The sequence below is a fragment of the Chiloscyllium plagiosum genome, unplaced genomic scaffold, assembly GCF_037043375.1.
Source record: "Chiloscyllium plagiosum isolate Xiang-an unplaced genomic scaffold, Cpla_swu_hap1 HiC_scaffold_55, whole genome shotgun sequence".
Classification (NCBI taxonomy): Eukaryota; Metazoa; Chordata; class Chondrichthyes; order Orectolobiformes; family Hemiscylliidae; genus Chiloscyllium; species Chiloscyllium plagiosum.
In genome coordinates, this window is record NW_028270194.1 from 39,883 (window position 1) to 64,250 (window position 24,368).

The following is a 24,368-nucleotide window of genomic DNA, read 5'->3' on the forward strand; positions in this document are numbered from 1 at the left end:
GCAGCCACCACGAGCGTGAGGTGACGTCGGGTGGCCCCGCCTGACTGATAGAAGACTTAATTTGGTTGCAGTGAGCACAAAGTGCTTTCATGCGTTTGTGTTGAAAAAAAGGCACCCTGCTGGCCGTCAGCTGCAGCACGGAGACAGCTGGCTCGTTGCAGAGGGGGAAGGGCGTGTGCTGATGTGTCCTGAAAGCGGTGTCGCGTTTTCAGCTCATCTGTGTTGCTGTGGCCCGCGTGCTGGTGAATGCTCACTCTTTCCAAAAACGCAGCCGAGGCTCCTTCGAGCCGGAATTGAACCGGCGACCTAAGGATGACAGATTTGCGACACACTACAGTCCTCCGCTCTACCAGCTGAGCTATCGAAGGAGAGCCCAGCAGTGGCTCTCCCTTGCTGATACTTTGCCGCACTCCTCCACTAATGTGACGCCGTTGCCTCCCTGAAAATCTGTCACTCTGGGAGATCCTGAGCCAATGGCTGATCTCCACAGCTTCGGCCAGTGCTGGCATGAAGAAATCGTCTTGAGTGCTGATCCGAAACTGCCAGATTCTGCCGGTACAGTACCTGACTCGCAGCTTCATGTACATGTCAGGTTAGGGTTTGGGCCGCAGCTTACCGACTGGTTCAAGTTGCCTCCAAACACGTCCAGGACGTGCCCGCTGACCTCAGGCAGCTCACCCACCACCTGTATGATCCTTTCAAGGAGCTGACTTTCACCCGCAGGCGTTTGCCTTCGCTGCGCAGCTCGACTTTCTTCCTACGCTGCACCCTGAAACAGCAGGACCTGCCTGTCGCTCACGCTTGAAGCTTTTGATCTTTCGGGACCACTCTCAGGGAGGCGGCGTACGCAAACGGTAATCCGTCTGCTGCAGACCAGCTGAGTGAGTGGGTGCACTTGCAGTTTTAAAAGCAAGTGAAGAATGCGGGCATTGATCCCACTACCTCAAGCATGCACTCTGCCATTTGAGCTAATCGCCCGGGCGGTGAGCTGGCCATGCTTTGACTTCTTCCGCAGTGGATCCTGAGTAGCCACGCTCCAGGATGTGCAGAAAATCCTCTCATCCGTCGGACGGCTGAGACCAAACATTGCTGATGCCTGTCTCGCTGAAACAACCAACTTGTCGGAGGAGCAGCAGCGGCAGCTGGTGGACTCAGGCGAGGCGGAAGGCCACATGGACGAGGAAAGACGTGCTGAGGAGATGGCAATTGCTGATTGGAGGTCGAAACGACTTCAACCTTGGCGCAGCCACCACGAGCGTGAGGTGACGTCGGGTGGCCCCGCCTGACTGATAGAAGACTTAATTTGGTTGCAGTGAGCACAAAGTGCTTTCATGCGTTTGTGTTGAAAAAAAGGCACCCTGCTGGCCGTCAGCTGCAGCACGGAGACAGCTGGCTCGTTGCAGAGGGGGAAGGGCGTGTGCTGATGTGTCCTGAAAGCGGTGTCGCGTTTTCAGCTCATCTGTGTTGCTGTGGCCCGCGTGCTGGTGAATGCTCACTCTTTCCAAAAACGCAGCCGAGGCTCCTTTGAGCCGGAATTGAACCGGCGACCTAAGGATGACAGATTTGCGACACACTACAGTCCTCCGCTCTACCAGCTGAGCTATCGAAGGAGAGCCCAGCAGTGGCTCTCCCTTGCTGATACTTTGCCGCACTCCTCCACTAATGTGACGCCGTTGCCTCCCTGAAAATCTGTCACTCTGGGAGATCCTGAGCCAATGGCTGATCTCCACAGCTTCGGCCAGTGCTGGCATGAAGAAATCGTCTTGAGTGCTGATCCGAAACTGCCAGATTCTGCCGGTACAGTACCTGACTCGCAGCTTCATGTACATGTCAGGTTAGGGTTTGGGCCGCAGCTTACCGACTGGTTCAAGTTGCCTCCAAACACGTCCAGGACGTGCCCGCTGACCTCAGGCAGCTCACCCACCACCTGTATGATCCTTTCAAGGAGCTGACTTTCACCCGCAGGCGTTTGCCTTCGCTGCGCAGCTCGACTTTCTTCCTACGCTGCACCCTGAAACAGCAGGACCTGCCTGTCGCTCACGCTTGAAGCTTTTGATCTTTCGGGACCACTCTCAGGGAGGCGGCGTACGCAAACGGTAATCCGTCTGCTGCAGACCAGCTGAGTGAGTGGGTGCACTTGCAGTTTTAAAAGCAAGTGAAGAATGCGGGCATTGATCCCACTACCTCAAGCATGCACTCTGCCATTTGAGCTAATCGCCCGGGCGGTGAGCTGGCCATGCTTTGACTTCTTCCGCAGTGGATCCTGAGTAGCCACGCTCCAGGATGTGCAGAAAATCCTCTCATCCGTCGGACGGCTGAGACCAAACATTGCTGATGCCTGTCTCGCTGAAACAACCAACTTGTCGGAGGAGCAGCAGCGGCAGCTGGTGGACCCAGGCGAGGCGGAAGGCCACATGGACGAGGAAAGAAGTGCTGAGGAGATGGCAATTGCTGATTGGAGGTCGAAACGACTTCAACCTTGGCGCAGCCACCACGAGCGTGAGGTGACGTCGGGTGGCCCCGCCTGACTGATAGAAGACTTAATTTGGTTGCAGTGAGCACAAAGTGCTTTCATGCGTTTGTGTTGAAAAAAAGGCACCCTGCTGGCCGTCAGCTGTAGCACGGAGACAGCTGGCTCGTTGCAGAGGGGGAAGGGCGTGTGCTGATGTGTCCTGAAAGCGGTGTCGCGTTTTCAGCTCATCTGTGTTGCTGTGGCCCGCGTGCTGGTGAATGCTCACTCTTTCCAAAAACGCAGCCGAGGCTCCTTCGAGCCGGAATTGAACCGGCGACCTAAGGATGACAGATTTGCGACACACTACAGTCCTCCGCTCTACCAGCTGAGCTATCGAAGGAGAGCCCAGCAGTGGCTCTCCCTTGCTGATACTTTGCCGCACTCCTCCACTAATGTGACGCCGTTGCCTCCCTGAAAATCTGTCACTCTGGGAGATCCTGAGCCAATGGCTGATCTCCACAGCTTCGGCCAGTGCTGGCATGAAGAAATCGTCTTGAGTGCTGATCCGAAACTGCCAGATTCTGCCGGTACAGTACCTGACTCGCAGCTTCATGTACATGTCAGGTTAGGGTTTGGGCCGCAGCTTACCGACTGGTTCAAGTTGCCTCCAAACACGTCCAGGACGTGCCCGCTGACCTCAGGCAGCTCACCCACCACCTGTATGATCCTTTCAAGGAGCTGACTTTCACCCGCAGGCGTTTGCCTTCGCTGCGCAGCTCGACTTTCTTCCTACGCTGCACCCTGAAACAGCAGGACCTGCCTGTCGCTCACGCTTGAAGCTTTTGATCTTTCGGGACCACTCTCAGGGAGGCGGCGTACGCAAACGGTAATCCGTCTGCTGCAGACCAGCTGAGTGAGTGGGTGCACTTGCAGTTTTAAAAGCAAGTGAAGAATGCGGGCATTGATCCCACTACCTCAAGCATGCACTCTGCCATTTGAGCTAATCGCCCGGGCGGTGAGCTGGCCATGCTTTGACTTCTTCCGCAGTGGATCCTGAGTAGCCACGCTCCAGGATGTGCAGAAAATCCTCTCATCCGTCGGACGGCTGAGACCAAACATTGCTGATGCCTGTCTCGCTGAAACAACCAACTTGTCGGAGGAGCAGCAGCGGCAGCTGGTGGACTCAGGCGAGGCGGAAGGCCACATGGACGAGGAAAGACGTGCTGAGGAGATGGCAATTGCTGATTGGAGGTCGAAACGACTTCAACCTTGGCGCAGCCACCACGAGCGTGAGGTGACGTCGGGTGGCCCCGCCTGACTGATAGAAGACTTAATTTGGTTGCAGTGAGCACAAAGTGCTTTCATGCGTTTGTGTTGAAAAAAAGGCACCCTGCTGGCCGTCAGCTGCAGCACGGAGACAGCTGGCTCGTTGCAGAGGGGGAAGGGCGTGTGCTGATGTGTCCTGAAAGCGGTGTCGCGTTTTCAGCTCATCTGTGTTGCTGTGGCCCGCGTGCTGGTGAATGCTCACTCTTTCCAAAAACGCAGCCGAGGCTCCTTCGAGCCGGAATTGAACCGGCGACCTAAGGATGACAGATTTGCGACACACTACAGTCCTCCGCTCTACCAGCTGAGCTATCGAAGGAGAGCCCAGCAGTGGCTCTCCCTTGCTGATACTTTGCCGCACTCCTCCACTAATGTGACGCCGTTGCCTCCCTGAAAATCTGTCACTCTGGGAGATCCTGAGCCAATGGCTGATCTCCACAGCTTCGGCCAGTGCTGGCATGAAGAAATCGTCTTGAGTGCTGATCCGAAACTGCCAGATTCTGCCGGTACAGTACCTGACTCGCAGCTTCATGTACATGTCAGGTTAGGGTTTGGGCCGCAGCTTACCGACTGGTTCAAGTTGCCTCCAAACACGTCCAGGACGTGCCCGCTGACCTCAGGCAGCTCACCCACCACCTGTATGATCCTTTCAAGGAGCTGACTTTCACCCGCAGGCGTTTGCCTTCGCTGCGCAGCTCGACTTTCTTCCTACGCTGCACCCTGAAACAGCAGGACCTGCCTGTCGCTCACGCTTGAAGCTTTTGATCTTTCGGGACCACTCTCAGGGAGGCGGCGTACGCAAACGGTAATCCGTCTGCTGCAGACCAGCTGAGTGAGTGGGTGCACTTGCAGTTTTAAAAGCAAGTGAAGAATGCGGGCATTGATCCCACTACCTCAAGCATGCACTCTGCCATTTGAGCTAATCGCCCGGGCGGTGAGCTGGCCATGCTTTGACTTCTTCCGCAGTGGATCCTGAGTAGCCACGCTCCAGGATGTGCAGAAAATCCTCTCATCCGTCGGACGGCTGAGACCAAACATTGCTGATGCCTGTCTCGCTGAAACAACCAACTTGTCGGAGGAGCAGCAGCGGCAGCTGGTGGACTCAGGCGAGGCGGAAGGCCACATGGACGAGGAAAGAAGTGCTGAGGAGATGGCAATTGCTGATTGGAGGTCGAAACGACTTCAACCTTGGCGCAGCCACCACGAGCGTGAGGTGACGTCGGGTGGCCCCGCCTGACTGATAGAAGACTTAATTTGGTTGCAGTGAGCACAAAGTGCTTTCATGCGTTTGTGTTGAAAAAAAGGCACCCTGCTGGCCGTCAGCTGCAGCACGGAGACAGCTGGCTCGTTGCAGAGGGGGAAGGGCGTGTGCTGATGTGTCCTGAAAGCGGTGTCGCGTTTTCAGCTCATCTGTGTTGCTGTGGCCCGCGTGCTGGTGAATGCTCACTCTTTCCAAAAACGCAGCCGAGGCTCCTTCGAGCCGGAATTGAACCGGCGACCTAAGGATGACAGATTTGCGACACACTACAGTCCTCCGCTCTACCAGCTGAGCTATCGAAGGAGAGCCCAGCAGTGGCTCTCCCTTGCTGATACTTTGCCGCACTCCTCCACTAATGTGACGCCGTTGCCTCCCTGAAAATCTGTCACTCTGGGAGATCCTGAGCCAATGGCTGATCTCCACAGCTTCGGCCAGTGCTGGCATGAAGAAATCGTCTTGAGTGCTGATCCGAAACTGCCAGATTCTGCCGGTACAGTACCTGACTCGCAGCTTCATGTACATGTCAGGTTAGGGTTTGGGCCGCAGCTTACCGACTGGTTCAAGTTGCCTCCAAACACGTCCAGGACGTGCCCGCTGACCTCAGGCAGCTCACCCACCACCTGTATGATCCTTTCAAGGAGCTGACTTTCACCCGCAGGCGTTTGCCTTCGCTGCGCAGCTCGACTTTCTTCCTACGCTGCACCCTGAAACAGCAGGACCTGCCTGTCGCTCACGCTTGAAGCTTTTGATCTTTCGGGACCACTCTCAGGGAGGCGGCGTACGCAAACGGTAATCCGTCTGCTGCAGACCAGCTGAGTGAGTGGGTGCACTTGCAGTTTTAAAAGCAAGTGAAGAATGCGGGCATTGATCCCACTACCTCAAGCATGCACTCTGCCATTTGAGCTAATCGCCCGGGCGGTGAGCTGGCCATGCTTTGACTTCTTCCGCAGTGGATCCTGAGTAGCCACGCTCCAGGATGTGCAGAAAATCCTCTCATCCGTCGGACGGCTGAGACCAAACATTGCTGATGCCTGTCTCGCTGAAACAACCAACTTGTCGGAGGAGCAGCAGCGGCAGCTGGTGGACTCAGGCGAGGCGGAAGGCCACATGGACGAGGAAAGAAGTGCTGAGGAGATGGCAATTGCTGATTGGAGGTCGAAACGACTTCAACCTTGGCGCAGCCACCACGAGCGTGAGGTGACGTCGGGTGGCCCCGCCTGACTGATAGAAGACTTAATTTGGTTGCAGTGAGCACAAAGTGCTTTCATGCGTTTGTGTTGAAAAAAAGGCACCCTGCTGGCCGTCAGCTGCAGCACGGAGACAGCTGGCTCGTTGCAGAGGGGGAAGGGCGTGTGCTGATGTGTCCTGAAAGCGGTGTCGCGTTTTCAGCTCATCTGTGTTGCTGTGGCCCGCGTGCTGGTGAATGCTCACTCTTTCCAAAAACGCAGCCGAGGCTCCTTCGAGCCGGAATTGAACCGGCGACCTAAGGATGACAGATTTGCGACACACTACAGTCCTCCGCTCTACCAGCTGAGCTATCGAAGGAGAGCCCAGCAGTGGCTCTCCCTTGCTGATACTTTGCCGCACTCCTCCACTAATGTGACGCCGTTGCCTCCCTGAAAATCTGTCACTCTGGGAGATCCTGAGCCAATGGCTGATCTCCACAGCTTCGGCCAGTGCTGGCATGAAGAAATCGTCTTGAGTGCTGATCCGAAACTGCCAGATTCTGCCGGTACAGTACCTGACTCGCAGCTTCATGTACATGTCAGGTTAGGGTTTGGGCCGCAGCTTACCGACTGGTTCAAGTTGCCTCCAAACACGTCCAGGACGTGCCCGCTGACCTCAGGCAGCTCACCCACCACCTGTATGATCCTTTCAAGGAGCTGACTTTCACCCGCAGGCGTTTGCCTTCGCTGCGCAGCTCGACTTTCTTCCTACGCTGCACCCTGAAACAGCAGGACCTGCCTGTCGCTCACGCTTGAAGCTTTTGATCTTTCGGGACCACTCTCAGGGAGGCGGCGTACGCAAACGGTAATCCGTCTGCTGCAGACCAGCTGAGTGAGTGGGTGCACTTGCAGTTTTAAAAGCAAGTGAAGAATGCGGGCATTGATCCCACTACCTCAAGCATGCACTCTGCCATTTGAGCTAATCGCCCGGGCGGTGAGCTGGCCATGCTTTGACTTCTTCCGCAGTGGATCCTGAGTAGCCACGCTCCAGGATGTGCAGAAAATCCTCTCATCCGTCGGACGGCTGAGACCAAACATTGCTGATGCCTGTCTCGCTGAAACAACCAACTTGTCGGAGGAGCAGCAGCGGCAGCTGGTGGACCCAGGCGAGGCGGAAGGCCACATGGACGAGGAAAGAAGTGCTGAGGAGATGGCAATTGCTGATTGGAGGTCGAAACGACTTCAACCTTGGCGCAGCCACCACGAGCGTGAGGTGACGTCGGGTGGCCCCGCCTGACTGATAGAAGACTTAATTTGGTTGCAGTGAGCACAAAGTGCTTTCATGCGTTTGTGTTGAAAAAAAGGCACCCTGCTGGCCGTCAGCTGTAGCACGGAGACAGCTGGCTCGTTGCAGAGGGGGAAGGGCGTGTGCTGATGTGTCCTGAAAGCGGTGTCGCGTTTTCAGCTCATCTGTGTTGCTGTGGCCCGCGTGCTGGTGAATGCTCACTCTTTCCAAAAACGCAGCCGAGGCTCCTTCGAGCCGGAATTGAACCGGCGACCTAAGGATGACAGATTTGCGACACACTACAGTCCTCCGCTCTACCAGCTGAGCTATCGAAGGAGAGCCCAGCAGTGGCTCTCCCTTGCTGATACTTTGCCGCACTCCTCCACTAATGTGACGCCGTTGCCTCCCTGAAAATCTGTCACTCTGGGAGATCCTGAGCCAATGGCTGATCTCCACAGCTTCGGCCAGTGCTGGCATGAAGAAATCGTCTTGAGTGCTGATCCGAAACTGCCAGATTCTGCCGGTACAGTACCTGACTCGCAGCTTCATGTACATGTCAGGTTAGGGTTTGGGCCGCAGCTTACCGACTGGTTCAAGTTGCCTCCAAACACGTCCAGGACGTGCCCGCTGACCTCAGGCAGCTCACCCACCACCTGTATGATCCTTTCAAGGAGCTGACTTTCACCCGCAGGCGTTTGCCTTCGCTGCGCAGCTCGACTTTCTTCCTACGCTGCACCCTGAAACAGCAGGACCTGCCTGTCGCTCACGCTTGAAGCTTTTGATCTTTCGGGACCACTCTCAGGGAGGCGGCGTACGCAAACGGTAATCCGTCTGCTGCAGACCAGCTGAGTGAGTGGGTGCACTTGCAGTTTTAAAAGCAAGTGAAGAATGCGGGCATTGATCCCACTACCTCAAGCATGCACTCTGCCATTTGAGCTAATCGCCCGGGCGGTGAGCTGGCCATGCTTTGACTTCTTCCGCAGTGGATCCTGAGTAGCCACGCTCCAGGATGTGCAGAAAATCCTCTCATCCGTCGGACGGCTGAGACCAAACATTGCTGATGCCTGTCTCGCTGAAACAACCAACTTGTCGGAGGAGCAGCAGCGGCAGCTGGTGGACTCAGGCGAGGCGGAAGGCCACATGGACGAGGAAAGACGTGCTGAGGAGATGGCAATTGCTGATTGGAGGTCGAAACGACTTCAACCTTGGCGCAGCCACCACGAGCGTGAGGTGACGTCGGGTGGCCCCGCCTGACTGATAGAAGACTTAATTTGGTTGCAGTGAGCACAAAGTGCTTTCATGCGTTTGTGTTGAAAAAAAGGCACCCTGCTGGCCGTCAGCTGCAGCACGGAGACAGCTGGCTCGTTGCAGAGGGGGAAGGGCGTGTGCTGATGTGTCCTGAAAGCGGTGTCGCGTTTTCAGCTCATCTGTGTTGCTGTGGCCCGCGTGCTGGTGAATGCTCACTCTTTCCAAAAACGCAGCCGAGGCTCCTTCGAGCCGGAATTGAACCGGCGACCTAAGGATGACAGATTTGCGACACACTACAGTCCTCCGCTCTACCAGCTGAGCTATCGAAGGAGAGCCCAGCAGTGGCTCTCCCTTGCTGATACTTTGCCGCACTCCTCCACTAATGTGACGCCGTTGCCTCCCTGAAAATCTGTCACTCTGGGAGATCCTGAGCCAATGGCTGATCTCCACAGCTTCGGCCAGTGCTGGCATGAAGAAATCGTCTTGAGTGCTGATCCGAAACTGCCAGATTCTGCCGGTACAGTACCTGACTCGCAGCTTCATGTACATGTCAGGTTAGGGTTTGGGCCGCAGCTTACCGACTGGTTCAAGTTGCCTCCAAACACGTCCAGGACGTGCCCGCTGACCTCAGGCAGCTCACCCACCACCTGTATGATCCTTTCAAGGAGCTGACTTTCACCCGCAGGCGTTTGCCTTCGCTGCGCAGCTCGACTTTCTTCCTACGCTGCACCCTGAAACAGCAGGACCTGCCTGTCGCTCACGCTTGAAGCTTTTGATCTTTCGGGACCACTCTCAGGGAGGCGGCGTACGCAAACGGTAATCCGTCTGCTGCAGACCAGCTGAGTGAGTGGGTGCACTTGCAGTTTTAAAAGCAAGTGAAGAATGCGGGCATTGATCCCACTACCTCAAGCATGCACTCTGCCATTTGAGCTAATCGCCCGGGCGGTGAGCTGGCCATGCTTTGACTTCTTCCGCAGTGGATCCTGAGTAGCCACGCTCCAGGATGTGCAGAAAATCCTCTCATCCGTCGGACGGCTGAGACCAAACATTGCTGATGCCTGTCTCGCTGAAACAACCAACTTGTCGGAGGAGCAGCAGCGGCAGCTGGTGGACTCAGGCGAGGCGGAAGGCCACATGGACGAGGAAAGACGTGCTGAGGAGATGGCAATTGCTGATTGGAGGTCGAAACGACTTCAACCTTGGCGCAGCCACCACGAGCGTGAGGTGACGTCGGGTGGCCCCGCCTGACTGATAGAAGACTTAATTTGGTTGCAGTGAGCACAAAGTGCTTTCATGCGTTTGTGTTGAAAAAAAGGCACCCTGCTGGCCGTCAGCTGCAGCACGGAGACAGCTGGCTCGTTGCAGAGGGGGAAGGGCGTGTGCTGATGTGTCCTGAAAGCGGTGTCGCGTTTTCAGCTCATCTGTGTTGCTGTGGCCCGCGTGCTGGTGAATGCTCACTCTTTCCAAAAACGCAGCCGAGGCTCCTTCGAGCCGGAATTGAACCGGCGACCTAAGGATGACAGATTTGCGACACACTACAGTCCTCCGCTCTACCAGCTGAGCTATCGAAGGAGAGCCCAGCAGTGGCTCTCCCTTGCTGATACTTTGCCGCACTCCTCCACTAATGTGACGCCGTTGCCTCCCTGAAAATCTGTCACTCTGGGAGATCCTGAGCCAATGGCTGATCTCCACAGCTTCGGCCAGTGCTGGCATGAAGAAATCGTCTTGAGTGCTGATCCGAAACTGCCAGATTCTGCCGGTACAGTACCTGACTCGCAGCTTCATGTACATGTCAGGTTAGGGTTTGGGCCGCAGCTTACCGACTGGTTCAAGTTGCCTCCAAACACGTCCAGGACGTGCCCGCTGACCTCAGGCAGCTCACCCACCACCTGTATGATCCTTTCAAGGAGCTGACTTTCACCCGCAGGCGTTTGCCTTCGCTGCGCAGCTCGACTTTCTTCCTACGCTGCACCCTGAAACAGCAGGACCTGCCTGTCGCTCACGCTTGAAGCTTTTGATCTTTCGGGACCACTCTCAGGGAGGCGGCGTACGCAAACGGTAATCCGTCTGCTGCAGACCAGCTGAGTGAGTGGGTGCACTTGCAGTTTTAAAAGCAAGTGAAGAATGCGGGCATTGATCCCACTACCTCAAGCATGCACTCTGCCATTTGAGCTAATCGCCCGGGCGGTGAGCTGGCCATGCTTTGACTTCTTCCGCAGTGGATCCTGAGTAGCCACGCTCCAGGATGTGCAGAAAATCCTCTCATCCGTCGGACGGCTGAGACCAAACATTGCTGATGCCTGTCTCGCTGAAACAACCAACTTGTCGGAGGAGCAGCAGCGGCAGCTGGTGGACTCAGGCGAGGCGGAAGGCCACATGGACGAGGAAAGACGTGCTGAGGAGATGGCAATTGCTGATTGGAGGTCGAAACGACTTCAACCTTGGCGCAGCCACCACGAGCGTGAGGTGACGTCGGGTGGCCCCGCCTGACTGATAGAAGACTTAATTTGGTTGCAGTGAGCACAAAGTGCTTTCATGCGTTTGTGTTGAAAAAAAGGCACCCTGCTGGCCGTCAGCTGCAGCACGGAGACAGCTGGCTCGTTGCAGAGGGGGAAGGGCGTGTGCTGATGTGTCCTGAAAGCGGTGTCGCGTTTTCAGCTCATCTGTGTTGCTGTGGCCCGCGTGCTGGTGAATGCTCACTCTTTCCAAAAACGCAGCCGAGGCTCCTTTGAGCCGGAATTGAACCGGCGACCTAAGGATGACAGATTTGCGACACACTACAGTCCTCCGCTCTACCAGCTGAGCTATCGAAGGAGAGCCCAGCAGTGGCTCTCCCTTGCTGATACTTTGCCGCACTCCTCCACTAATGTGACGCCGTTGCCTCCCTGAAAATCTGTCACTCTGGGAGATCCTGAGCCAATGGCTGATCTCCACAGCTTCGGCCAGTGCTGGCATGAAGAAATCGTCTTGAGTGCTGATCCGAAACTGCCAGATTCTGCCGGTACAGTACCTGACTCGCAGCTTCATGTACATGTCAGGTTAGGGTTTGGGCCGCAGCTTACCGACTGGTTCAAGTTGCCTCCAAACACGTCCAGGACGTGCCCGCTGACCTCAGGCAGCTCACCCACCACCTGTATGATCCTTTCAAGGAGCTGACTTTCACCCGCAGGCGTTTGCCTTCGCTGCGCAGCTCGACTTTCTTCCTACGCTGCACCCTGAAACAGCAGGACCTGCCTGTCGCTCACGCTTGAAGCTTTTGATCTTTCGGGACCACTCTCAGGGAGGCGGCGTACGCAAACGGTAATCCGTCTGCTGCAGACCAGCTGAGTGAGTGGGTGCACTTGCAGTTTTAAAAGCAAGTGAAGAATGCGGGCATTGATCCCACTACCTCAAGCATGCACTCTGCCATTTGAGCTAATCGCCCGGGCGGTGAGCTGGCCATGCTTTGACTTCTTCCGCAGTGGATCCTGAGTAGCCACGCTCCAGGATGTGCAGAAAATCCTCTCATCCGTCGGACGGCTGAGACCAAACATTGCTGATGCCTGTCTCGCTGAAACAACCAACTTGTCGGAGGAGCAGCAGCGGCAGCTGGTGGACTCAGGCGAGGCGGAAGGCCACATGGACGAGGAAAGACGTGCTGAGGAGATGGCAATTGCTGATTGGAGGTCGAAACGACTTCAACCTTGGCGCAGCCACCACGAGCGTGAGGTGACGTCGGGTGGCCCCGCCTGACTGATAGAAGACTTAATTTGGTTGCAGTGAGCACAAAGTGCTTTCATGCGTTTGTGTTGAAAAAAAGGCACCCTGCTGGCCGTCAGCTGCAGCACGGAGACAGCTGGCTCGTTGCAGAGGGGGAAGGGCGTGTGCTGATGTGTCCTGAAAGCGGTGTCGCGTTTTCAGCTCATCTGTGTTGCTGTGGCCCGCGTGCTGGTGAATGCTCACTCTTTCCAAAAACGCAGCCGAGGCTCCTTCGAGCCGGAATTGAACCGGCGACCTAAGGATGACAGATTTGCGACACACTACAGTCCTCCGCTCTACCAGCTGAGCTATCGAAGGAGAGCCCAGCAGTGGCTCTCCCTTGCTGATACTTTGCCGCACTCCTCCACTAATGTGACGCCGTTGCCTCCCTGAAAATCTGTCACTCTGGGAGATCCTGAGCCAATGGCTGATCTCCACAGCTTCGGCCAGTGCTGGCATGAAGAAATCGTCTTGAGTGCTGATCCGAAACTGCCAGATTCTGCCGGTACAGTACCTGACTCGCAGCTTCATGTACATGTCAGGTTAGGGTTTGGGCCGCAGCTTACCGACTGGTTCAAGTTGCCTCCAAACACGTCCAGGACGTGCCCGCTGACCTCAGGCAGCTCACCCACCACCTGTATGATCCTTTCAAGGAGCTGACTTTCACCCGCAGGCGTTTGCCTTCGCTGCGCAGCTCGACTTTCTTCCTACGCTGCACCCTGAAACAGCAGGACCTGCCTGTCGCTCACGCTTGAAGCTTTTGATCTTTCGGGACCACTCTCAGGGAGGCGGCGTACGCAAACGGTAATCCGTCTGCTGCAGACCAGCTGAGTGAGTGGGTGCACTTGCAGTTTTAAAAGCAAGTGAAGAATGCGGGCATTGATCCCACTACCTCAAGCATGCACTCTGCCATTTGAGCTAATCGCCCGGGCGGTGAGCTGGCCATGCTTTGACTTCTTCCGCAGTGGATCCTGAGTAGCCACGCTCCAGGATGTGCAGAAAATCCTCTCATCCGTCGGACGGCTGAGACCAAACATTGCTGATGCCTGTCTCGCTGAAACAACCAACTTGTCGGAGGAGCAGCAGCGGCAGCTGGTGGACTCAGGCGAGGCGGAAGGCCACATGGACGAGGAAAGAAGTGCTGAGGAGATGGCAATTGCTGATTGGAGGTCGAAACGACTTCAACCTTGGCGCAGCCACCACGAGCGTGAGGTGACGTCGGGTGGCCCCGCCTGACTGATAGAAGACTTAATTTGGTTGCAGTGAGCACAAAGTGCTTTCATGCGTTTGTGTTGAAAAAAAGGCACCCTGCTGGCCGTCAGCTGCAGCACGGAGACAGCTGGCTCGTTGCAGAGGGGGAAGGGCGTGTGCTGATGTGTCCTGAAAGCGGTGTCGCGTTTTCAGCTCATCTGTGTTGCTGTGGCCCGCGTGCTGGTGAATGCTCACTCTTTCCAAAAACGCAGCCGAGGCTCCTTCGAGCCGGAATTGAACCGGCGACCTAAGGATGACAGATTTGCGACACACTACAGTCCTCCGCTCTACCAGCTGAGCTATCGAAGGAGAGCCCAGCAGTGGCTCTCCCTTGCTGATACTTTGCCGCACTCCTCCACTAATGTGACGCCGTTGCCTCCCTGAAAATCTGTCACTCTGGGAGATCCTGAGCCAATGGCTGATCTCCACAGCTTCGGCCAGTGCTGGCATGAAGAAATCGTCTTGAGTGCTGATCCGAAACTGCCAGATTCTGCCGGTACAGTACCTGACTCGCAGCTTCATGTACATGTCAGGTTAGGGTTTGGGCCGCAGCTTACCGACTGGTTCAAGTTGCCTCCAAACACGTCCAGGACGTGCCCGCTGACCTCAGGCAGCTCACCCACCACCTGTATGATCCTTTCAAGGAGCTGACTTTCACCCGCAGGCGTTTGCCTTCGCTGCGCAGCTCGACTTTCTTCCTACGCTGCACCCTGAAACAGCAGGACCTGCCTGTCGCTCACGCTTGAAGCTTTTGATCTTTCGGGACCACTCTCAGGGAGGCGGCGTACGCAAACGGTAATCCGTCTGCTGCAGACCAGCTGAGTGAGTGGGTGCACTTGCAGTTTTAAAAGCAAGTGAAGAATGCGGGCATTGATCCCACTACCTCAAGCATGCACTCTGCCATTTGAGCTAATCGCCCGGGCGGTGAGCTGGCCATGCTTTGACTTCTTCCGCAGTGGATCCTGAGTAGCCACGCTCCAGGATGTGCAGAAAATCCTCTCATCCGTCGGACGGCTGAGACCAAACATTGCTGATGCCTGTCTCGCTGAAACAACCAACTTGTCGGAGGAGCAGCAGCGGCAGCTGGTGGACCCAGGCGAGGCGGAAGGCCACATGGACGAGGAAAGAAGTGCTGAGGAGATGGCAATTGCTGATTGGAGGTCGAAACGACTTCAACCTTGGCGCAGCCACCACGAGCGTGAGGTGACGTCGGGTGGCCCCGCCTGACTGATAGAAGACTTAATTTGGTTGCAGTGAGCACAAAGTGCTTTCATGCGTTTGTGTTGAAAAAAAGGCACCCTGCTGGCCGTCAGCTGCAGCACGGAGACAGCTGGCTCGTTGCAGAGGGGGAAGGGCGTGTGCTGATGTGTCCTGAAAGCGGTGTCGCGTTTTCAGCTCATCTGTGTTGCTGTGGCCCGCGTGCTGGTGAATGCTCACTCTTTCCAAAAACGCAGCCGAGGCTCCTTCGAGCCGGAATTGAACCGGCGACCTAAGGATGACAGATTTGCGACACACTACAGTCCTCCGCTCTACCAGCTGAGCTATCGAAGGAGAGCCCAGCAGTGGCTCTCCCTTGCTGATACTTTGCCGCACTCCTCCACTAATGTGACGCCGTTGCCTCCCTGAAAATCTGTCACTCTGGGAGATCCTGAGCCAATGGCTGATCTCCACAGCTTCGGCCAGTGCTGGCATGAAGAAATCGTCTTGAGTGCTGATCCGAAACTGCCAGATTCTGCCGGTACAGTACCTGACTCGCAGCTTCATGTACATGTCAGGTTAGGGTTTGGGCCGCAGCTTACCGACTGGTTCAAGTTGCCTCCAAACACGTCCAGGACGTGCCCGCTGACCTCAGGCAGCTCACCCACCACCTGTATGATCCTTTCAAGGAGCTGACTTTCACCCGCAGGCGTTTGCCTTCGCTGCGCAGCTCGACTTTCTTCCTACGCTGCACCCTGAAACAGCAGGACCTGCCTGTCGCTCACGCTTGAAGCTTTTGATCTTTCGGGACCACTCTCAGGGAGGCGGCGTACGCAAACGGTAATCCGTCTGCTGCAGACCAGCTGAGTGAGTGGGTGCACTTGCAGTTTTAAAAGCAAGTGAAGAATGCGGGCATTGATCCCACTACCTCAAGCATGCACTCTGCCATTTGAGCTAATCGCCCGGGCGGTGAGCTGGCCATGCTTTGACTTCTTCCGCAGTGGATCCTGAGTAGCCACGCTCCAGGATGTGCAGAAAATCCTCTCATCCGTCGGACGGCTGAGACCAAACATTGCTGATGCCTGTCTCGCTGAAACAACCAACTTGTCGGAGGAGCAGCAGCGGCAGCTGGTGGACCCAGGCGAGGCGGAAGGCCACATGGACGAGGAAAGAAGTGCTGAGGAGATGGCAATTGCTGATTGGAGGTCGAAACGACTTCAACCTTGGCGCAGCCACCACGAGCGTGAGGTGACGTCGGGTGGCCCCGCCTGACTGATAGAAGACTTAATTTGGTTGCAGTGAGCACAAAGTGCTTTCATGCGTTTGTGTTGAAAAAAAGGCACCCTGCTGGCCGTCAGCTGCAGCACGGAGACAGCTGGCTCGTTGCAGAGGGGGAAGGGCGTGTGCTGATGTGTCCTGAAAGCGGTGTCGCGTTTTCAGCTCATCTGTGTTGCTGTGGCCCGCGTGCTGGTGAATGCTCACTCTTTCCAAAAACGCAGCCGAGGCTCCTTCGAGCCGGAATTGAACCGGCGACCTAAGGATGACAGATTTGCGACACACTACAGTCCTCCGCTCTACCAGCTGAGCTATCGAAGGAGAGCCCAGCAGTGGCTCTCCCTTGCTGATACTTTGCCGCACTCCTCCACTAATGTGACGCCGTTGCCTCCCTGAAAATCTGTCACTCTGGGAGATCCTGAGCCAATGGCTGATCTCCACAGCTTCGGCCAGTGCTGGCATGAAGAAATCGTCTTGAGTGCTGATCCGAAACTGCCAGATTCTGCCGGTACAGTACCTGACTCGCAGCTTCATGTACATGTCAGGTTAGGGTTTGGGCCGCAGCTTACCGACTGGTTCAAGTTGCCTCCAAACACGTCCAGGACGTGCCCGCTGACCTCAGGCAGCTCACCCACCACCTGTATGATCCTTTCAAGGAGCTGACTTTCACCCGCAGGCGTTTGCCTTCGCTGCGCAGCTCGACTTTCTTCCTACGCTGCACCCTGAAACAGCAGGACCTGCCTGTCGCTCACGCTTGAAGCTTTTGATCTTTCGGGACCACTCTCAGGGAGGCGGCGTACGCAAACGGTAATCCGTCTGCTGCAGACCAGCTGAGTGAGTGGGTGCACTTGCAGTTTTAAAAGCAAGTGAAGAATGCGGGCATTGATCCCACTACCTCAAGCATGCACTCTGCCATTTGAGCTAATCGCCCGGGCGGTGAGCTGGCCATGCTTTGACTTCTTCCGCAGTGGATCCTGAGTAGCCACGCTCCAGGATGTGCAGAAAATCCTCTCATCCGTCGGACGGCTGAGACCAAACATTGCTGATGCCTGTCTCGCTGAAACAACCAACTTGTCGGAGGAGCAGCAGCGGCAGCTGGTGGACTCAGGCGAGGCGGAAGGCCACATGGACGAGGAAAGAAGTGCTGAGGAGATGGCAATTGCTGATTGGAGGTCGAAACGACTTCAACCTTGGCGCAGCCACCACGAGCGTGAGGTGACGTCGGGTGGCCCCGCCTGACTGATAGAAGACTTAATTTGGTTGCAGTGAGCACAAAGTGCTTTCATGCGTTTGTGTTGAAAAAAAGGCACCCTGCTGGCCGTCAGCTGCAGCACGGAGACAGCTGGCTCGTTGCAGAGGGGGAAGGGCGTGTGCTGATGTGTCCTGAAAGCGGTGTCGCGTTTTCAGCTCATCTGTGTTGCTGTGGCCCGCGTGCTGGTGAATGCTCACTCTTTCCAAAAACGCAGCCGAGGCTCCTTCGAGCCGGAATTGAACCGGCGACCTAAGGATGACAGATTTGCGACACACTACAGTCCTCCGCTCTACCAGCTGAGCTATCGAAGGAGAGCCCAGCAGTGGCTCTCCCTTGCTGATACTTTGCCGCACTCCTCCACTAATGTGACGCCGTTGCCTTCCTGAAAATCTGTCACTCTGGGAGATCCTGAGCCAATGGCTGATCTCCACAGCTTCGGCCAGTGCTGGCATGAAGAAATCGTCTTGAGTGCTGATCCGAAACTGCCAGATTCTGCCGGTACAGTACCTGACTCGCAGCTTCATGTACATGTCAGGTTAGGGTTTGGGCGCAGCTTACCGACTGGTTCAAGTCGCCACCAAACACGTCCAGGACGTGCCCGCTGACCTCAGGCAGCTCACCCACCACCTGTATGATCCTTTCAAGGAGCTGACTTTCACCCGCAGGCGTTTGCCTTCGCTGCGCAGCTCGACTTTCTTCCTACGCTGCACCCTGAAACAGCAGGACCTGCCTGTCGCTCACGCTTGAAGCTTTTGATCTTTCGGGACCACTCTCAGGGAGGCGGCGTACGCAAACGGTAATCCGTCTGCTGCAGACCAGCTGAGTGAGTGGGTGCACTTGCAGTTTTAAAAGCAAGTGAAGAATGCGGGCATTGATCCCACTACCTCACGCATGCACTCTGCCATTTGAGCTAATCGCCCGGTCGTTGAACTGGCCATGCTTTGACTTCTTCCGCAGTGGATCCTGAGTAGCCACGCTCCAGGATGTGCAGAAAATCCTCTCATCCGTCGGACGGCTGAGACCAAACATTGCTGATGCCTGTCTCGCTGAAACAACCAACTTGTCGGAGGAGCAGCAGCGGCAGCTGGTGGACTCAGGCGAGGCGGAAGGCCACATGGACGAGGAAAGAAGTGCTGAGGAGATGGCAATTGCTGATTGGAGGTCGAAACGACTTCAACCTTGGCGCAGCCACCACGAGCGTGAGGTGACGTCGGGTGGCCCCGCCTGACTGATAGAAGACTTAATTTGGTTGCAGTGAGCACAAAGTGCTTTCATGCGTTTGTGTTGAAATAAAGGCACCCTGCTGGCCGTCAGCTGCAGCACGGAGACAGCTGGCTCGTTGCAGAGGGGGAAGAGCGTGTGCTGATGTGTCCTGAAAGCGGTGTCGCGTTTTCAGCTCATCTGTGTTGCTGTGGCCCGCGTGCTGGTGAATGCTCACTCTTTCCAAAAACGCAGCCGAGGCTCCTCCGAGCCAGAATTGAACCAGCGACCTAAGGATGACAGATTTGCGACACACTACAGTCCTCCGCTCTACCAGCTGAGCTATCGAAGGAGAGCCTAGCAGTGGCTCTCCCTTGCTGATACTTTGCCGCACTCCTCCACTAATGTGACGCCGTTGCCTCCCTGAAAATCTGTCACTCTGGGAGATCCTGAGCCAATGGCTGATCTCCACAGCTTCGGCCAGTGCTGGCATGAAGAAATCGTCTTGAGTGCTGATCCGAAACTGCCAGATTCTGCCGGTACAGTACCTGACTCGCAGCTTCATGTACATGTCAGGTTAGGGTTTGGGCGCAGCTTACCGACTGGTTCAAGTTGCCTCCAAACACGTCCAGGACCTGCCCGCTGACCTCAGGCAGCTCACCCACCACCTGTATGATCCTTTCAAGGAGCTGACTTTCACCCGCAGGCGTTTGCCTTCGCTGCGCAGCTCGACTTTCTTCCTACGCTGCACCCTGAAACAGCAGGACCTGCCTGTCGCTCACGCTTGAAGCTTTTGATCTTTCGGGACCACTCTCAGGGAGGCGGCGTACGCAAACGGTAATCCGTCTGCTGCAGACCAGCTGAGTGAGTGGGTGCACTTGCAGTTTTAAAAGCAAGTGAAGAATGCGGGCATTGATCCCACTACCTCACGCATGCACTCTGCCATTTGAGCTAATCGCCCGGTCGTTGAACTGGCCATGCTTTGACTTCTTCCGCAGTGGATCCTGAGTAGCCACGCTCCAGGATGTGCAGAAAATCCTCTCATCCGTCGGACGGCTGAGACCAAACATTGCTGATGCCTGTCTCGCTGAAACAACCAACTTGTCGGAGGAGCAGCAGCGGCAGCTGGTGGACTCAGGCGAGGCGGAAGGCCACATGGACGAGGAAAGAAGTGCTGAGGAGATGGCAATTGCTGATTGGAGGTCGAAACGACTTCAACCTTGGCGCAGCCACCACGAGCGTGAGGTGACGTCGGGTGGCCCCGCCTGACTGATAGAAGACTTAATTTGGTTGCAGTGAGCACAAAGTGCTTTCATGCGTTTGTGTTGAAATAAAGGCACCCTGCTGGCCGTCAGCTGCAGCACGGAGACAGCTGGCTCGTTGCAGAGGGGGAAGAGCGTGTGCTGATGTGTCCTGAAAGCGGTGTCGCGTTTTCAGCTCATCTGTGTTGCTGTGGCCCGCGTGCTGGTGAATGCTCACTCTTTCCAAAAACGCAGCCGAGGCTCCTTCGAGCCAGAATTGAACCAGCGACCTAAGGATGACAGATTTGCGACACACTACAGTCCTCCGCTCTACCAGCTGAGCTATCGAAGGAGAGCCCAGCAGTGGCTCTCCCTTGCTGATACTTTGCCGCACTCCTCCACTAATGTGACGCCGTTGCCTTCCTGAAAATCTGTCACTCTGGGAGATCCTGAGCCAATGGCTGATCTCCACAGCTTCGGCCAGTGCTGGCATGAAGAAATCGTCTTGAGTGCTGATCCGAAACTGCCAGATTCTGCCGGTACAGTACCTGACTCGCAGCTTCATGTACATGTCAGGTTAGGGTTTGGGCCGCAGCTTACCGACTGGTTCAAGTTGCCTCCAAACACGTCCAGGACGTGCCCGCTGACCTCAGGCAGCTCACCCACCACCTGTATGATCCTTTCAAGGAGCTGACTTTCACCCGCAGGCGTTTGCCTTCGCTGCGCAGCTCGACTTTCTTCCTACGCTGCACCCTGAAACAGCAGGACCTGCCTGTCGCTCACGCTTGAAGCTTTTGATCTTTCGGGACCACTCTCAGGGAGACGGCGTACGCAAACTGTAATCCGTCTGCTGCAGACCAGCTGAGTGAGTGGGTGCACTTGCAGTTTTAAAAGCAAGTGAAGAATGCGGGCATTGATCCCACTACCTCACGCATGCACTCTGCCATTTGAGCTAATCGCCCGGTCGGTGAGCTGGCCATGCTTTGACTTCTTCCGCAGTGGATCCTGAGTAGCCACGCTCCAGGATGTGCAGAAAATCCTCTCATCCGTCGGACGGCTGAGACCAAACATTGCTGATGCCTGTCTCGCTGAAACAACCAACTTGTCGGAGGAGCAGCAGCGGCAGCTGGTGGACTCAGGCGAGGCGGAAGGCCACATGGACGAGGAAAGAAGTGCTGAGGAGATGGCAATTGCTGATTGGAGGTCGAAACGACTTCAACCTTGGCGCAGCCACCACGAGCGTGAGGTGACGTCGGGTGGCCCCGCCTGACTGATAGAAGACTTAATTTGGTTGCAGTGAGCACAAAGTGCTTTCATGCGTTTGTGTTGAAATAAAGGCACCCTGCTGGCCGTCAGCTGCAGCACGGAGACAGCTGGCTCTTTGCAGAGGGGGAAGGGCGTGTGCTGATGTGTCCTGAAAGCGGTGTCGCGTTTTCAGCTCATCTGTGTTGCTGTGGCCCGCGTGCTGGTGAATGCTCACTCTTTCCAAAAACGCAGCCGAGGCTCCTTCGAGCCGGAATTGAACCAGCGACCTAAGGATGACAGATTTGCGACACACTACAGTCCTCCGCTCTACCAGCTGAGCTATCGAAGGAGAGCCCAGCAGTGGCTCTCCCTTGCTGATACTTTGCCGCACTCCTCCACTAATGTGACGCCGTTGCCTCCCTGAAAATCTGTCACTCTGGGAGATCCTGAGCCAATGGCTGATCTCCACAGCTTCGGCCAGTGCTGGCATGAAGAAATCGTCTTGAGTGCTGATCCGAAACTGCCAGATTCTGCCGGTACAGTACCTGACTCGCAGCTTCATGTACATGTCAGGTTAGGGTTTGGGCGCAGCTTACCGACTGGTTCAAGTTGCCTCCAAACACGTCCAGGACCTGCCCGCTGACCTCAGGCAGCTCACCCACCACCTGTATGATCCTTTCAAGGAGCTGACTTTCACCCGCAGGCGTTTGCCTTCGCTGCGCAGCTCGACTTTCTTCCTACGCTGCACCCTGAAACAGCAGGACCTGCCTGTCGCTCACGCTTGAAGCTTTTGATCTTTCGGGACCACTCTCAGGGAGGCGGCGTACGCAAACGGTAATCCGTCTGCTGCAGACCAGCTGAGTGAGTGGGTGCACTTGCAGTTTTAAAAGCAAGTGAAGAATGCGGGCATTGATCCCACTACCTCACGCATGCACTCTGCCATTTGAGCTAATCGCCCGGTCGTTGAACTGGCCATGCTTTGACTTCTTCCGCAGTGGATCCTGAGTAGCCACGCTCCAGGATGTGCAGAAAATCCTCTCATCCGTCGGACGGCTGAGACCAAACATTGCTGATGCCTGTCTCGCTGAAACAACCAACTTGTCGGAGGAGCAGCAGCGGCAGCTGGTGGACTCAGGCGAGGCGGAAGGCCACATGGACGAGGAAAGAAGTGCTGAGGAGATGGCAATTGCTGATTGGAGGTCGAAACGACTTCAACCTTGGCGCAGCCACCACGAGCGTGAGGTGACGTCGGGTGGCCCCGCCTGACTGATAGAAGACTTAATTTGGTTGCAGTGAGCACAAAGTGCTTTCATGCGTTTGTGTTGAAAAAAAGGCACCCTGCTGGCCGTCAGCTGCAGCACGGAGACAGCTGGCTCTTTGCAGAGGGGGAAGGGCGTGTGCTGATGTGTCCTGAAAGCGGTGTCGCGTTTTCAGCTCATCTGTGTTGCTGTGGCCCGCGTGCTGGTGAATGCTCACTCTTTCCAAAAACGCAGCCGAGGCTCCTTCGAGCCGGAATTGAACCAGCGACCTAAGGATGACAGATTTGCGACACACTACAGTCCTCCGCTCTACCAGCTGAGCTATCGAAGGAGAGCCCAGCAGTGGTTCTCCCTTGCTGATACTTTGCCGCACTCCTCCACTAATGTGACGCCGTTGCCTCCCTGAAAATCTGTCACTCTGGGAGATCCTGAGCCAATGGCTGATCTCCACAGCTTCGGCCAGTGCTGGCATGAAGAAATCGTCTTGAGTGCTGATCCGAAACTGCCAGATTCTGCCGGTACAGTACCTGACTCGCAGCTTCATGTACATGTCAGGTTAGGGTTTGGGCGCAGCTTACCGACTGGTTCAAGTCGCCACCAAACACGTCCAGGACCTGCCCGCTGACCTCAGGCAGCTCACCCACCACCTGTATGATCCTTTCAAGGAGCTGACTTTCACCCGCAGGCGTTTGCCTTCGCTGCGCAGCTCGACTTTCTTCCTACGCTGCACCCTGAAACAGCAGGACCTGCCTGTCGCTCACGCTTGAAGCTTTTGATCTTTCGGGACCACTCTCAGGGAGGCGGCGTACGCAAACGGTAATCCGTCTGCTGCAGACCAGCTGAGTGAGTGGGTGCACTTGCAGTTTTAAAAGCAAGTGAAGAATGCGGGCATTGATCCCACTACCTCACGCATGCACTCTGCCATTTGAGCTAATCGCCCGGTCGTTGAACTGGCCATGCTTTGACTTCTTCCGCAGTGGATCCTGAGTAGCCACGCTCCAGGATGTGCAGAAAATCCTCTCATCCGTCGGACGGCTGAGACCAAACATTGCTGATGCCTGTCTCGCTGAAACAACCAACTTGTCGGAGGAGCAGCAGCGGCAGCTGGTGGACTCAGGCGAGGCGGAAGGCCACATGGACGAGGAAAGAAGTGCTGAGGAGATGGCAATTGCTGATTGGAGGTCGAAACGACTTCAACCTTGGCGCAGCCACCACGAGCGTGAGGTGACGTCGGGTGGCCCCGCCTGACTGATAGAAGACTTAATTTGGTTGCAGTGAGCACAAAGTGCTTTCATGCGTTTGTGTTGAAATAAAGGCACCCTGCTGGCCGTCAGCTGCAGCACGGAGACAGCTGGCTCGTTGCAGAGGGGGAAGAGCGTGTGCTGATGTGTCCTGAAAGCGGTGTCGCGTTTTCAGCTCATCTGTGTTGCTGTGGCCCGCGTGCTGGTGAATGCTCACTCTTTCCAAAAACGCAGCCGAGGCTCCTTCGAGCCAGAATTGAACCAGCGACCTAAGGATGACAGATTTGCGACACACTACAGTCCTCCGCTCTACCAGCTGAGCTATCGAAGGAGAGCCCAGCAGTGGCTCTCCCTTGCTGATACTTTGCCGCACTCCTCCACTAATGTGACGCCGTTGCCTTCCTGAAAATCTGTCACTCTGGGAGATCCTGAGCCAATGGCTGATCTCCACAGCTTCGGCCAGTGCTGGCATGAAGAAATCGTCTTGAGTGCTGATCCGAAACTGCCAGATTCTGCCGGTACAGTACCTGACTCGCAGCTTCATGTACATGTCAGGTTAGGGTTTGGGCCGCAGCTTACCGACTGGTTCAAGTTGCCTCCAAACACGTCCAGGACGTGCCCGCTGACCTCAGGCAGCTCACCCACCACCTGTATGATCCTTTCAAGGAGCTGACTTTCACCCGCAGGCGTTTGCCTTCGCTGCGCAGCTCGACTTTCTTCCTACGCTGCACCCTGAA

At 55.9% G+C, this 24,368-nt stretch overlaps 15 non-coding genes across 15 annotated transcripts; all 15 read right to left on the minus strand.

The window, feature by feature from the left end:
- Positions 1 to 278: 278 nt before the first annotated feature.
- trnay-gua (transfer RNA tyrosine (anticodon GUA)) lies at positions 279 to 368 on the minus strand. The gene is given in 2 exon segments: positions 279 to 314; positions 332 to 368. It is a non-coding gene; the product is annotated as a tRNA-Tyr (tRNA).
- A 2,394-nt stretch (positions 369 to 2,762) lies between these two features.
- trnay-gua (transfer RNA tyrosine (anticodon GUA)) lies at positions 2,763 to 2,852 on the minus strand. Its single transcript is given in 2 exon segments — positions 2,763 to 2,798; positions 2,816 to 2,852. It is a non-coding gene; the product is annotated as a tRNA-Tyr (tRNA).
- Positions 2,853 to 4,004: 1,152 nt separating this feature from the next.
- trnay-gua (transfer RNA tyrosine (anticodon GUA)) lies at positions 4,005 to 4,094 on the minus strand. The gene is given in 2 exon segments: positions 4,005 to 4,040; positions 4,058 to 4,094. It is a non-coding gene; the product is annotated as a tRNA-Tyr (tRNA).
- A 1,152-nt stretch (positions 4,095 to 5,246) lies between these two features.
- On the minus strand, positions 5,247 to 5,336 carry trnay-gua (transfer RNA tyrosine (anticodon GUA)). The gene is given in 2 exon segments: positions 5,247 to 5,282; positions 5,300 to 5,336. It is a non-coding gene; the product is annotated as a tRNA-Tyr (tRNA).
- Positions 5,337 to 6,488: 1,152 nt separating this feature from the next.
- Positions 6,489 to 6,578, minus strand: trnay-gua (transfer RNA tyrosine (anticodon GUA)). Its single transcript is given in 2 exon segments — positions 6,489 to 6,524; positions 6,542 to 6,578. It is a non-coding gene; the product is annotated as a tRNA-Tyr (tRNA).
- Positions 6,579 to 7,730: 1,152 nt separating this feature from the next.
- trnay-gua (transfer RNA tyrosine (anticodon GUA)) lies at positions 7,731 to 7,820 on the minus strand. The gene is given in 2 exon segments: positions 7,731 to 7,766; positions 7,784 to 7,820. It is a non-coding gene; the product is annotated as a tRNA-Tyr (tRNA).
- A 1,152-nt stretch (positions 7,821 to 8,972) lies between these two features.
- On the minus strand, positions 8,973 to 9,062 carry trnay-gua (transfer RNA tyrosine (anticodon GUA)). The gene is given in 2 exon segments: positions 8,973 to 9,008; positions 9,026 to 9,062. It is a non-coding gene; the product is annotated as a tRNA-Tyr (tRNA).
- Positions 9,063 to 10,214: 1,152 nt separating this feature from the next.
- trnay-gua (transfer RNA tyrosine (anticodon GUA)) lies at positions 10,215 to 10,304 on the minus strand. The gene is given in 2 exon segments: positions 10,215 to 10,250; positions 10,268 to 10,304. It is a non-coding gene; the product is annotated as a tRNA-Tyr (tRNA).
- Positions 10,305 to 12,698: 2,394 nt separating this feature from the next.
- Positions 12,699 to 12,788, minus strand: trnay-gua (transfer RNA tyrosine (anticodon GUA)). Its single transcript is given in 2 exon segments — positions 12,699 to 12,734; positions 12,752 to 12,788. It is a non-coding gene; the product is annotated as a tRNA-Tyr (tRNA).
- A 1,152-nt stretch (positions 12,789 to 13,940) lies between these two features.
- On the minus strand, positions 13,941 to 14,030 carry trnay-gua (transfer RNA tyrosine (anticodon GUA)). Its single transcript is given in 2 exon segments — positions 13,941 to 13,976; positions 13,994 to 14,030. It is a non-coding gene; the product is annotated as a tRNA-Tyr (tRNA).
- Positions 14,031 to 15,182: 1,152 nt separating this feature from the next.
- Positions 15,183 to 15,272, minus strand: trnay-gua (transfer RNA tyrosine (anticodon GUA)). Its single transcript is given in 2 exon segments — positions 15,183 to 15,218; positions 15,236 to 15,272. It is a non-coding gene; the product is annotated as a tRNA-Tyr (tRNA).
- A 1,152-nt stretch (positions 15,273 to 16,424) lies between these two features.
- trnay-gua (transfer RNA tyrosine (anticodon GUA)) lies at positions 16,425 to 16,514 on the minus strand. Its single transcript is given in 2 exon segments — positions 16,425 to 16,460; positions 16,478 to 16,514. It is a non-coding gene; the product is annotated as a tRNA-Tyr (tRNA).
- Positions 16,515 to 17,666: 1,152 nt separating this feature from the next.
- Positions 17,667 to 17,756, minus strand: trnay-gua (transfer RNA tyrosine (anticodon GUA)). The gene is given in 2 exon segments: positions 17,667 to 17,702; positions 17,720 to 17,756. It is a non-coding gene; the product is annotated as a tRNA-Tyr (tRNA).
- Positions 17,757 to 21,390: 3,634 nt separating this feature from the next.
- trnay-gua (transfer RNA tyrosine (anticodon GUA)) lies at positions 21,391 to 21,480 on the minus strand. Its single transcript is given in 2 exon segments — positions 21,391 to 21,426; positions 21,444 to 21,480. It is a non-coding gene; the product is annotated as a tRNA-Tyr (tRNA).
- A 1,151-nt stretch (positions 21,481 to 22,631) lies between these two features.
- Positions 22,632 to 22,721, minus strand: trnay-gua (transfer RNA tyrosine (anticodon GUA)). The gene is given in 2 exon segments: positions 22,632 to 22,667; positions 22,685 to 22,721. It is a non-coding gene; the product is annotated as a tRNA-Tyr (tRNA).
- Positions 22,722 to 24,368: the final 1,647 nt, after the last annotated feature.